Source organism: Sturnira hondurensis, unplaced genomic scaffold (genome assembly GCF_014824575.4).
Source record: "Sturnira hondurensis isolate 20B ecotype Veracruz unplaced genomic scaffold, ASM1482457v3 Scaffold0003874, whole genome shotgun sequence".
Lineage (NCBI taxonomy): Eukaryota > Metazoa > Chordata > Mammalia > Chiroptera > Phyllostomidae > Sturnira > Sturnira hondurensis.
The window spans coordinates 6676959-6690871 of NW_028076505.1; the positions used below are offsets into that span (position 1 = coordinate 6676959).

Consider the following 13913-nt stretch of genomic DNA (forward strand, 5'->3'; position numbering starts at 1 on the left):
CCAGGTGAACACCCTGTCAGTCAGCTTGCTTCTAAGATTGCATTAATCAAGTTACCCATATTTTTCAGAGTATAAGATGCACTTTTCTACCACATTTTTTGTTTCAGAAATTTTTTTTCTATTTTCCTCCTCTAAAACCTAGGTGTGTCTTACGGTCCAAAAAATAGATGCACCTAGAAAAATAGGAAAAAAATTAGAGGAGGAAAATAGAAAAAAAATGAAGAAAAATGTATTTAAAAAGTGCATCTTATACTCTGAAAAATATGGTAAGTACAAGGAATCATTTCATCCAACATCTGCCCAAGAACATGGCATATCAGAGGTGTCAAGAAATGAATATACCCCAGGAACAGGAGTCAGCAAGTGACAAACAAGATTCAGGTGACAAATGTCCCAGTTCCCTTGCCCAGCAGGCAGGGTAATTTTGAGGTGTGTGTCCTACAAAGACCCAGAGTTCTCCATGGGGTGAAGCTACAGTCACTCACAATGGTAACTGGCTTACTAAGGGACACTTTTTTGGTAATGCCCCTTCCCTATCTCACTTCCAGTTTTTCCTGGAATCACCTCTTAAATAAAATACTTTCCTGGGAATTTTTGCTCAGAATCTGCTTCTGAAAGAAACCAGTTTACAATATGATACCCCAAGTTCACTGGGGCTATATATGTCAGGACACTTGGTGATTCACCACAATAAAACTTATAGGTCATTAGTTATAATACCAAATCATCTATTGCAATCTGAAGCAAACAGATTAGTCTTTTGAAAATCCTTAGTATTCTTTGAAGATGTGAAAGCATGTTGCTTTCAATAAAATAAATAAACCATCTGTTTGGTTTATTTACTTCAGTCCAATCAGTCAGCTAAGTCAGAAGTACCTTTGCTTGTAACAATTGAATCCCCAGGGGACCATTGAAGCTATCCACATTTCAGTTACTTAGTTTGGTGATGCTGGGACACATCTGCCATCTCAACCAACTCCTTAATAAACTGAAATAAACAGCACAACTCCCTCTAGTGAGGATATTTCCTAAATATTGTGAGGCATATGGCACATAGAGAAGTATTTTGCAAATGTTAAATAATAAACGTGGGATACTCTATTTAAAGGTATCTGTGAAAAAAGATTGAGGTATATTGATGCTTAGAACTGGTGTTATTTTTCACCTCTGTACCACTGGTTACAAAGATCTTTTACATAATAGGCTTCCTGGACACTCAGCTATATTCTAACTATAAATAGTTTCTGGTCTCTGTCACACCATTTTTCTATGAAGTCTGATAACACAGAACTGACAGATCACCATAAGTGTAGATTGCAAAAATGTTCCAATTTTCCCTCCTTGCTTCCACTCCTTCTTCATGAGACTTTACAGTATGATACTTTCCCACCATGGAAAACCTGCCCCACTCCTTGACCTTGGGCTCATCTATGTGACTTGTTTTGCACAATAGGATGTTGGCAGACACAATGCAAGTAAAAATTTAAAATGGGACTTGCATATTTTATCTTGTTCTCTCTTGCATTGCTGTCTTTGCCATGAACACCTGGGTAGGTATGTACACTAGGGCCAAATCACCTCATTGACCCCAGGTGAAAGCAGTTGCAGTCAGCCATTAGCAAACCATCCCTCACACATGGTAGTGAGCCCAGCCAAAAGCAGAGGACCTACTCAGCTGAGCTCAGCACAAATTATAAGCCTACAAACTCATGGCCTAAATTTATGCTTATTGTTGTGAGTGGTTAAGCTTGGGGAGTTTGTTAGGCGGTGTCATCTTCAAATCTATCATCCCTTTTTGCTGAGGTGTGGATTGATCCAATTTCTACCTCATTTCCTCAGTACTGATGATAATCCCAGACTTTCTACATGGTCTTATTGCCAAAATGTCTTCTTTCTGACTCAAGAATTCCAAGGATTTTCAACATTTTTCTTCCCTTGACATTATTCTTATTCTGCTCTTCGCCAAATATGGAGGCAAATGGTTCAATCTTAAAACTTCTCAGTAAGTTTCATGCCCCCTTTCACCTTTTATAACTGGAGTTCATTATGACACAGCCAGCAGCCACAAAATATTCATTACTCTGACAGACAGCTTAAAATAAATTTTCTTTGACATTCTCCAACCGTTATGGGAGCTGGAGAAACATACAGTGGGTGGGAAGAAGCTGACTGACAAAGACACTTTTAATATATTTTTATACAAAGGGATGCTTCTCTGGTTTTCACAGCACTTGACACTTGGGTTGGAGCTGCAATAGCTAATTTTCCTCAAACCATATATTTAGAAGAAAAATACATTCTGAATATATTTTATAATATATCTAGAAGAAGACTCCCTTCCTTCCATGTACTCGTGAAGTGAGTTTTCTTTATGGAGTCTATTCATGCCTTTACTTCACTGTTGTGTCCCCTTCCTCTTCCTTCCTTCCCTCAATCAAAGGTCTAACATAACCCTAAAAGTATTGGGAATTAGTGAAGGTTTTACTATAAAAGCAAGGAATGAAGTCATATCGCCCACCATATTGCAAAAATTCTGTGAAAAACTCTTTCATTTTTTATCCTGGGGAGAAGGAGATTTATAAGCAAACACTAATATAAATACGAAAGCCTCAATATTTAACATTACTTGGGTAACAGCATGTAGTATAAAATTTGGAGAAATATTATCTCCTTATTTCTGCTCAGCCACAATATAGCTCCAGAAATTTAAGGGCTCCAGAATTTCTGTCACTACTTCACTGCCTCTTGAGCTCAGTTTCGGAGAAATTTCCTGAACATCAGTCAAGAGGCAGCTGTACTTAACAGTAATAGACTTCAAGGGGCAGCTCTACTACCAGTTCTAGGGATGAAGACACCCTTTTGGAGCTTCCCCAACATTGGAAGTCTTGGTGGACACCACTGGTGAGGTTTGCAGTAGGAAAGGAAGAAAATGAAGTCAGCCACTTCTCTTTTGACAATGCTTTTGAACAAGTGTGCCACACTGCCATGGGTGCCTAGAAATATGTATCAGGTTTGCTTTACAAGACACTAGAGGATCTGCTATATTAGATGGGGCAAGAGCAAGCAATGTGAATGTTTTTTCCTGGCTTCAAGGGAAAACAGAAGTTATATATGAATAAATACTCCATGTACTAGAAAGTCAACTTTTTCTAAGCTTTTTTATTTTTGAATGTTATTACTTTTTGAAATTCTTTATTTTCCTTTATTTAATTGAAAATACTTGATATTATGCATAAAGGAACCAAGAGACAGTGTGGACCATAAAATATTCACTTTAGCTTCTAATTTTGTTTCTGGAGCCAAATAATAAAATGGAAATAAGAGAAGAACATTCTAAAATGACTCATGAGGTCCACAAATATCTGAAAAAATGATTTTTAACTCACAGGGTATATTAGAATAAACATAAGCTAATGAATCATATATCAATGCTACGTCCCAGGGTGCTAACAGATGGCATTTCCTCAGAAGGAAAGTGAAAGTTACTCATCTCTGTAGGAATCCACTTGTATCTTTTTTCCCAATTTTTTATTTAATTATTTTTCAAGTACAGTTTTCTGTCTATTACCCCCATCCCATACCACCCCCGTGCTCCTCCCCTCCCTCCCATTTCCACCCTTCTCAGTTGTTGTCCATGTATCCTTTATATATGTTCCTCTAAATCCCTCCCCTATTTCCCCTGAAATTCCCTCCCTTCTCCCCTCTGGTCACTGTCAGCCTGTTCTCTATTTCAGTATCTTTGGTTATATTTTGCTTGCTTCATTGTTTTGTTGTTTAGCTTCCTGTTAAAGGTGAGATCATGTGGTATTTGTCCTTCAACACCTGGCTTATTTCACTCAGCATAATGCTTTCCAGTTCCATCCATGCTGTTGCAAAAGGTAGGAGCTCCTTCTTTCTTTCTGCTGCATAGAATTCCATTGTGTATATGTACCATAGTTTTTTGATCCATTCATTTTTGGATGGGCACCTAGGTTGCTTCCAATTCTTGGCTATTGTAAATTGTGCTGCTAAGAACATTGGGGTGCATAGGTTTTTTGGGATCACTGTTTTAGGGTTCTTAGGATACAATCCTAGCAGTAGAATTGCTGGGTCAAAGGCAAGTCCAATTTTAGTTTTCTGAGAAAATTCCATACTGTTTTTCATAATGGTTCTACCAGTCTGCAATCCCACCAACAGTGGACCAGAGTCCCCTTCTCCCCACACCCTCTCCAACATTTGCTGTTTATTGCTTTGTTTATGATAGCCATTCTCACCGGTGTAAAGTGGTATCTCATTGTGGTTTAAATTTGCATCTCTCTGATAGCAAGTGATATCGAGCATCTCTTCATGTGTCTCTGGATCCTCTGTATGTCCTCCTTGAAGAAGTGTCTGTTCATGTCCATTCCCGTTTTTTAATTGGGTTAGTTCTCTTCTTAGAGTGAAGTCATGTGAATTCTTTGTATATTTTGGAGATTAAAACTTTGAGGTATCATTGGCAAATATGTTTTTCCCATACAGTTGGTTGTCTTTTTATTCTAATGCTGTTTTCTTTAGCTGCGCAGAAGCTTTTTATTTTGATAAGATCCCATTTGTTTACTCTTTCCTTTATATTCCTTGCTGTAGGGGACATATCAGTAAAAATGTTGCTGCGTGAATATCTGATATTTTCCTGCCAATGTTCTCCTCTAGGACTTTAATGGTGTCATGGCTTATATTTAAGTCTTTTACCCAGCTTGAATTAATCTTGGTGTATGGTGTAAGTTGGTGCTCAAGTTTCATTTTTCTGTACATAGCTGTCCAGATCTCCCAACACCATTTGTTGAAGAGGCTATCTTTACCCTATTTTATGTTACTGCCCCCTTAGTCCAATATTAATTGACTGTAGAGAGTTGGGTTTATTTCTGGGTTCTCTATGCTGTTCCATTGGTCTCTGTGCCTGTTTTTATGCCAGTACCAGGCTGTTTTCACTACAGTGGTCTTGTAATACAGTTTGATATAAGGTATTGTGATCCCTCCTACTTTGTTCTTCTTTCTTAACATTGCAGCTGCTATTTGGGGTCTTTTATGGTTCCATATAAATTTTTGAAGTGTTTCTTCTATGTCTGTGAAATATACCATTGGTGCTTTAATAGGTATTGCATTGAATCTGTAAGTTGCTTTGGGTAGTATGGACATTTTGATGATGTTAATTCTTCCAATCCATGAACACGGTATATGTTTCCATTTGTTTGTGTCTTCCTTGATTTCTTTCTTCAGTGTTGTGTAGTTTTCTGCATACAGGTCTTTTACTTCCTTGATTAGATTTATTTCGAGATATTTTATTTTTGTCTTTGCTATATTGAATGGGATTTTTTTTCTTGATTTCTGCTTCTCCTGATTCATTGTTAGTATACAAAAATGCCTTTGAGTTCTGGATATTGACTTTGTATCCCACTGTTTTGCCAAATTCATTTATTAGTTTGAGCAGTTTTTTGGTAGAGTCTATAGGATTTTCCATGTACACTATCATGTTATCTGCAAACAATGCCAGTTTTGTTTCCTCCTTTCCGATTTGGATGCCTTTTATTTCCTTTTCTTGCCTAATCGCTGAGGCTAAAACTTCCAATGCTATATTAAATAGAAGTGGTGAAAGTGGACAACCTTGTCTTGTTCCTGATCTTAGTGAGAAAGCTTTTAGTTTTTGCCCATTGAGTATGATGTTGGCTGTAGGTCTTTCATATATGGCCTTTATTATATTGAGGAATACTCCCTCTATTCCTGTAGGCAGCATATGTGTGGGTCATGTTTTCTTATCCACTTAGCTATTCTATGTCTTTTGATTGGAGCATTTAATCCACTTACATTTAAGGTTATTATTGATAGGTACTTATTCATTGGGATTTTTGTACCACAGTTCCTCTCTGTCTCTCTCTTTTCCTTCCTTTCCTTAAAGCAGTCCTTTTAGTATTTATTGTAGAGATCATTTGGTGGAGGCATATTCTTTTAGACTTCTTTTGTCTTGGAAGCTCTTTATTTGGCCTTCTATCTTGATTGAGAGCCTAGCTGGGTAAAGTAGCCTTGGTTGTATGACTCTGGTTCTCATTACTTGAAATATTTCTTGCCATTCTATTCTTGCTTGGAATGTTTACATTGAGAAGTCAGCAGCTAACCATATTGGGGCTCCCTTGTATGTTACTTCCTTTTTCTCCCTTGCTGCCTTTAGGATTCTCTCTTTGTCTTGGAGTTTTGCCATTTTAATGATGATTTGTCTTCCAGTAGGCCTCTTTGGGTTCCATCTGTTTGGGACTCTCTACAATTCCTGGATTCGTGTGACTTTATCTCTCCTCAACTTAGAAAAATTTTCCATTATTACTCTTTCAAGTAGGTTTTCTATCCCTTATTCTTTTTTTCTCCTTCTGGTATTCCTATTATTCACATATTATTACGTTTCATATTATCTTGCATTTCTCTTAGTCCCACTTCATTCTTTTTGAGCCTCGTTTCCTTTTCTTGCTCTTTCTGGGAGATTCTTTCTACTGTGTCCTCCAACTTGCTGATCTGATCTTCTGCCTCATTGATCCTGCTTTTCATTCCTTCTACTGTGTTTTTCAGTTCTGAAATTGTATTCTTCATTTCCTCTTGGCCTTTGTTGATAGTTTCTATTTCCTTTTTCATGTTGATATAGTTTGTGGAGAGCTCATTGTAGCTCCCCTCTAGTTTCTGGTAGCTCCCCTCTAGTTTCTGGTAGCTCATTGAGTGCTCTTTGAATTTCCTGATAACGAGTGCTTTGAATTCAATATCTGGTAGCTGACTTGCCTCTCTTTCATCTGACATTATTTCTGAGACTTCCACCTTTTCTTTCATTTGGGCATTGTTTCTTTGTCTTCCTGTTGTTTATGAGACTCTTCTTGTTAGCCTCAGCTTCTTAAATTGATCTGTTCTGACTCCCTGTGTTTATGGTGTGAACTTCTGTGGTAGAATACCTGTGGAATTCAGTGGTGCAGTCTCCTGCAGGTATCTTGATATTCTCCGCTTCCACTTACTCCTTTCTTTGTGTGTGTGTGATCACACAAAGTTGGAGGGGGAGGCAAAATGGTTTATGACAGCAATAGAGTACTTTATGATATTAACAGTCATAGCCGGTAGAGAAGAGATAGAAGATATTTATGCTCTATACAGTGTTAACTGTAATCTTCAACCCAATTTGCCACTTTTAAGAAAGGATAGACCAAAGTTAAGTCTCTTGTTGGGGTGGGAAGTCTTGTGAGTTGTATCTAGAAAGCAATGAGTTTGTGGGTGGTCAGGTTTTGAGGTAAGGTGAGAATAAAGAATAGTAAATAGGCGTAGCATGTGAGCAAGTAGAGTTAATCACTACAGTAATAGAATTCAGGAACCCGTAAAGTGGGCTAAGACCCGAGAGATGTGTTGTGAGGTATTTACAGTGGTATAGAAAGCAACAAACAAACACACACAAAAAGGGCAAGAGAAGTGAGGAAAAAGCAATAAGTTTGGGTTGAAAGGAAGAAGGACTAAAACAGGAAAAAAGAAAGGAGAGGAACAAAGTACTGAAAGATACAGCAACAATAAAATTAAAAAATATATACGATTACTGAAAAAAGTTAAAAAAAAAACCCAAACCTCCTTTCATGTTGGTTTCAAACTGTCCAATCTGTTTTTTCTGGTTTCGGCAGGACCTTTCTGTGGGCTGGGTTGTAGGCACAGGGGCACACCCACCTGCCAGCCAGGCTACCAGACTGGGGTGCAGACACCCGCCCACCCGACAGGCTGCCTGGGTCCCACAGGATCTAGTACTGGTCCTTCCCAGTCCTGTGGTTGGGTGAGAAGCAAGTCAAGCTGCCTTCACAGGAGAAATCCTCAGTCCACTTTCCAGTAAAAACTTCTCCAGAAAGCGTGCCTCTCAGCCCAGCCCAATCCCCAACCTGACTGGTTAGGACAATGCTCCTCTCAAATTTCCTGGGCTGGCAGGCTGGTGGGCTGGCGACCACAGAGATCACAACTGAACATGGCCCCCTGTCCTTGCCACCCTCCCTGCACACCTAGGCAGACAGGTCTCTGCCACCCAGCCCCGCCTAGATGGTGAGGGAGGGAGCCAGCTCTTCTAGGGACCCCACAGCTGGCCCAATGCTCTACTGGGTGCCGGGCTCCCTATGAGTCCTCCTTGGCACTGGCCACAGATGGAAGCCTCTACACCCCTAACACAGCGGCAGCGGCAGCTCTGAGGAGTTCTAGGCTGGCCAAGGGAAGCTGGCCCTGCCACTGCCTCTTTTGTCTTTACTCACAGGTGCTGGGCTCCCGATGAGTCCTCTGTGGCAGACGCCCCGACACTGGCTATAGACAGAAGCCTCTGGGCCCTGGAAGCTGCAGCAGCAGCAGCTCTGAGGGCTTTACGCGCTGGCCAATGGCTGCCATCCTGCCCCTGCCGCCGCTGCTGCCACTGCCCCCACTGCCCTTGACTTTACTCAGGGTTGCCAGACTCCCAATGAGTTTTCCATGGCAGACACCCCTGTCACTGGGCACAGATGGAAGGAAGCCTGTGGGCTTCGACCGCTGCGGTAGCCGCGGCCGAGGTCTTTACGTGCCGGCCAATGGCTGCTGCTGGCCTGGCTGCCTCCATCCTTACTCGCATCCCTGAGACCCCAAGGATCTGTAGCTGTCTGGTTCATCACTATCTCTGGTCTCTTATTTTCATAAATGCTGGGGAATTGTTGGTTGGGGACTTGATTGTGCTGTTCTTCAGTAAATCTGCCAGGATTTTCTCCCAGGGGTACGAGAACTGGAGTCGTTCTGTCCTACTCCACTGCCATTTTCCTCTCTCCGGAATCCACTTGTATTAAAAGCAAGTGACACAGAGTCCAGTGTGTCACTCAGGCAACTAATTTCACATTTCTGTGTTCAGTGTTGTAAACTGGCCCCTTTACAAAAGTCCATTTTCATCTCTTTACAATGCAGACATATACTTACTTAGAAATAAGATATAGAAGTGGATTATTTTAAAGAAACTATCATATTCAGAGGAGAAGCTATAAAACCAAAAGCAATTATATTAAAAGTTTTCTCCTTGAAGAGGAAGAAGAGTTGCCATTGACTATACTGAATTTACTTGCAAAGGAAAGAAATGGATAGTATTGAAAGTGAAAGAAAGAGGACTATTGAGCTAGGCCAGCCTGGTCTGGATGCAATGGTTATTTACTTTTTTAAGTATTTGTATTGATTATGCTGTTACAGATTTTCCAATTTTCCCCCTATATCTCCTCTCCACCTTGTCCCCACAGCCCTCTAGCATTTCCTCCCTTAGTTCATGTCCATGGGTTGTACATATAAGTTCTTTAAGTCCTCTGTTTTCTATACCATTTTTATCTTTTCCCATCTATTTCATGCCTACTAATTAATTATGCTTCTTCTCCCCTGTACCTTTTCCCCATTATTTCTCCCTTCCCCCTCCCCACTGACCTCCCTCTGTGTGATGTCCATTTCTCTGATTCTGTTCCTGTTCTTTTTGTTTGCTTAATTTTTGTTTTCATTTTCTTTTAGGTTTGTTTGTTAATAGCTGCAAGTTTGTTGTCATTTTATTGTTCATATTTTTATCTTCTTTTTCTTAGATAAGTCCCTTTAACGTTTCATATAATGAGGGCTTGGTGATGATGAACTCCCAACCTGGTGAAGGAAATAGACTTCTAGGAAGTTCAGGAAGCCCAGAGAGTCCCAAAGAAGTTAGACCCAAAGAGAACCCACCAAGGCACATCATCAATGGTAATTGACTCAACCGGGCCACACAGACTGCTACACAACATTCCCATCTACAGACGCTGTAGGTGCTGTGACCCTATCTTCTTGATCTCTTTTACCATTTTATCACCTCTTCCTTGGTTCCTGTTTGTTTTTGCTAATAATAATCTTTACCTTGACTCTCTTTGAAAGCCTATCATTGGGTTACTGGATCTACTTTGCCCACATATGCACAGTTGGAAATGTCCTTGAGTTTGAGACCTCTTGGTATGGACATTAGCAAAGGCTGGTGAGTATGGGGAGATGAAAGCCCAGTTTCTAATGCTTCATAGCACCTCTTAGAGTGGTTCTGGCCAGAAATCACACCCTTGCTTGATTTCTCTCCCTTCTGACTTGCTTCTCCATCACTTCACCGGTTTCTCCTGGGAGAACTTCTTTAATATGTTCCTGAAAAAATGCTTGTTTCATACCTCCAATTAACAAGCCCCTGGTTAATGGAGTAGATGTTAAAATTTTTGAATGAAATTAAAATCTCATTCATATTCAATTAATACAATTAATGTCATAGTTCCAAAATTTACCAAGTATTGCCACAAAATAAAATTTTACAATATTTTTGGCAAATAGTCTTAAAATGTAAGGTAATATGTAATTTGCTCTTCACTTTCCCTAAGACAGGTCTCCTACAGAACTCTTATTATCACTATATACAGTATTGTCTCTTCTCTCTAGAATGTAGATCAGACCAAAGGTTCCACTTTTCTTGCTGCTGTATCCCCAGTACAAGGACAGGAAGAAGGAATGGATCTAATGTGTATATATGATTGTAGTACTTTTGTGCTTTTTACCAGGATTAGGCTGCTTTTTACACTCATATTTAAAATATAATTAAATAAATGTTAATCTATACACTTAAATGGTGGTACAAATGGCCTTCTGGAACTTGAGTGATTTAGGAGTTAGAATATTTTTTATGAAAAATGGACTCCCTTATTGAAGAAGATACAGATACCAGAAACATACATAAGACAATGACCAGGTCCTCTTCAGAGTAGATACCTTGAGACCTCACACTGTTCTCCTAATTGCCATCAGCTGCCACATTATATTTTTCTGAATCTTATCAATGGTCTGAAATCTCTTCCCTTTCAAAGATAATTTTAGTTTAGGGGAAAGCCAGAAGTTTCAGGGTGCCAGATCTGGGCTATAGAGGGGCTGAGTCACCTGGGTGATTTGATGTTTCCCCAAAAACGCTGCATGAAATATGATGCATGAGGGGGCACATTGTCGTGATGAGGCTGCCTATCAAGAGTTGCCCATAGCTTTGGCCTTCTGAAGATTCCACAGAGGTATGTTCTAGCTTAACACAAAACTTGATGCAGATTTGTTGCTTTTCTCACGGTCATTTGTTTTTTTAAATTTTAATATATTTTGTTGATTATGCTATTACAGTAGTCCCATTTTTCCCTCCCCTTTATTCCCCTCCACCCTATATCCCCACCCACCATCATTTCCTTAGTTCATGTCCATGGGTCATACATATAAGTTCTTTGGATTCTCCATTTTCCATATTATTCTTAACCCCCACTGTCTGTTTTGTACCTACCATTTATGCTTCCTATTTCCTATACCTTTTCTTCTATTTTCTTTCCTCCCACTCCCTGCTAACAACCCTCCATGTGATCTGGATTTCTGTGAATTTGTTTCTGTTCTAGTTGTTTGCTTAGTGTGTTTTTCTTTTTCTTTTTTTTTTTTAGTTTTGGTTGTTGACAGTTGTGAGTTTGTTGTCATTTTACTCTTCATATTTTTGATCCTCTTCTTTTTCTTGGATAAGTCCCTTTAATGTTTCATATAATAAGGGCTTGGTGATTATGAACTCCTTTAACTTGGCCTTATCTGAAAAGCATTTTATCTTCCCTTCCATTCGATATAATAGCTTTGCTGGATAGAGTAATCTTCAATGTAGGTCTTTGCCTTTCATGACTTTGAATACTTCTTTCCAGCCCCATCTGGCCTGCAAGGTTTCTTTTGAGAAGTCAGCTGATAGTCTTATGGGAACTCCTTTGTAGGTAACTCCTTTTCTCTTGCTGCTTTTAAGATTCTCTTCTTATCTTTAATCTTGAGTAATGTAATTATGACGTACCTTGGTGGGTGCTTCCTTGTGTCCAACTTCTGGGGGACTCTCTGAGCTTCCTGGATTTTCTAGAAGTTCTCCTTCATTATATTTTCAAATAAGTTTTCAATTTCTTGCTCTTCCTCTTCTCCTCCTGACACCCCTATAATTAAGATGTTGGAATGCTTAAAGTTGGCCCAGAGACTCCTAAGCCTCTCCTCATTTTTTGAATTCTTGTTTCTTCATTGTTTTCTGGTTGAATGTTTTTCTACCTTCTGCTCCAAATCATTGATTTGAGTACTGATTTTCTTCTGTCGCTGTTGATTCCCTGTACATATTCCTTTAATTCATTTTGCATGACCTTCACTTATTTCTCTATTTGCGGCCATACTCAACCATTTCTGTGAGCATCCTGATTATCAGTGTTTTGAACTCTGCATGTGATAGGTTGGTTATTTCTTCATCACTTAGTTGTATTTTTTCTGGAGCTTTCATCTGTTCTTTCATTTGGACCATATTTTGAGTCTCAGTGCACCTATTACACAGTAAGGAACATTTGTCAGGTTGAGGGCAACAGCTTTAGGCATATTACACAGCTGTAGGCATTTGCCAGGTTGGGGCAACCCATATCACTGCATTGTTGTGCCATATATGGGGTAAGGGTCCTAGAGGAAACAATTCCACTTGCTCAGCTCTCAGCCTGTTTCAGTCACTTCCTCTGCTACCCACAAGCAAATTAGGCCCTTTTGGTGTTAATTCCAAGGTGGGTGGTTTTGTGTACAGTCTATTCGGGTCTTCTAATGAACTCTCCTGTGATGCTAGGAGTTTCTCCTGCTGCCTCAACCCCCACTGGTTTTTCAGTCAGAAATTTTGGGCTTTTATCCCGGCATTGGAACCCTGGATTGTGCGGTCTGTCTTGCTCCCCAATTGTTCCTCCTGGTTTATCCACATGTAAATGTGGGATGGCCCACTGCCTACTTCTAGCTATTTCCTCACGCAGTCAACCAGCTACCACCTTGCCCACCACAGTCTTCCAGGCAACAGCTTGTTGTGATTCCGCTCCACCCTGCCTGCCCTCCTACTGGTCTGGATGCATGTTTCTTCTTTCACCTCTTTCATACAGTTCAACTTTCATACAGTTAAAACTCTGGCAGTTATGGTTATTTTTTGTTTTTAAATTCACTATTGTCCTTTTTTGTGGTGTGAGCAGGCAGAAATCTATCTACCAATGCATCCATCTTGGCCAGAAGTTTTCTGGGGGCTAAAATATTTCTATTGGCAGAATACTTAAGGCATTAACTGAACTGAAAGCTACAATGGATCTCTTGTTTTAGCCAGCTCACTTGAAACATATGTATTTTAAGGGAGTTTAATTGACTCTAAATCTATTAAACACAGAAGCAATGAGACCAAAAAGAAGTGAGTTAAGCTTTCATGTGAGAAATCTGAGGACTGGGACACAGGTGATTGGTAGAGTGGTGGCAGTGGAGGGAAGATGCCATATCAGGAAAGTCTTCATGATGTTCCTGGCATTTGCAGTACTACTATTTCCTGGGGGAAAAAAGACAAAAAAAAATACCTCCCACAAAAAAGGCAGAAAATGAGGTCAATTGGGAGATTCTGTCCCTTCCTTCCTTTAAGGACTTATTTTTTAATTTTCAATTAACGTCAGAAGGGATGAAATAACTTACCATTAAGTCAACTACTTCTAAAATGTAAAAATTGCTTATGGTTCTTGATGCTACATCACCAGACTTTTCCCCCAATGACACACTAATATAACAACTTGGCTGCTATGTGACAGCTGGTTCCAACACTAGAATAGCCCTTTACAATAATTTCCTTTTTTTAGTGATACCACTGATCTTACACTCTTCCAAATGAGCAATCTTGCAGTCCTCCTTGATCCCTGCTTTTCTTTATTAGAGCACTGATTCTACCATCAAATCATATTATCATTTCTCCCTTCAGCATACCTTTTCTTTCACTTCAAGTTACAGTCCTTCATCCAGGGCAGGTCCCCATAGATTTCCATTTTGTCATTTCACCAATCTGATAGCTGACTCCAAGCTCAGTAAATGCAGATTGTTCTGGG

The 13913-nt window shown here is 39.7% G+C and overlaps 1 pseudogene; it reads left to right on the forward strand.

Moving 5' to 3' along the window:
• The first annotated feature begins 308 nt into the window (after nucleotides 1-308).
• Nucleotides 309-13913, forward strand: part of LOC118984894 (60S ribosomal protein L27-like) — a 62074-nt pseudogene continuing 48469 nt past the window's right edge.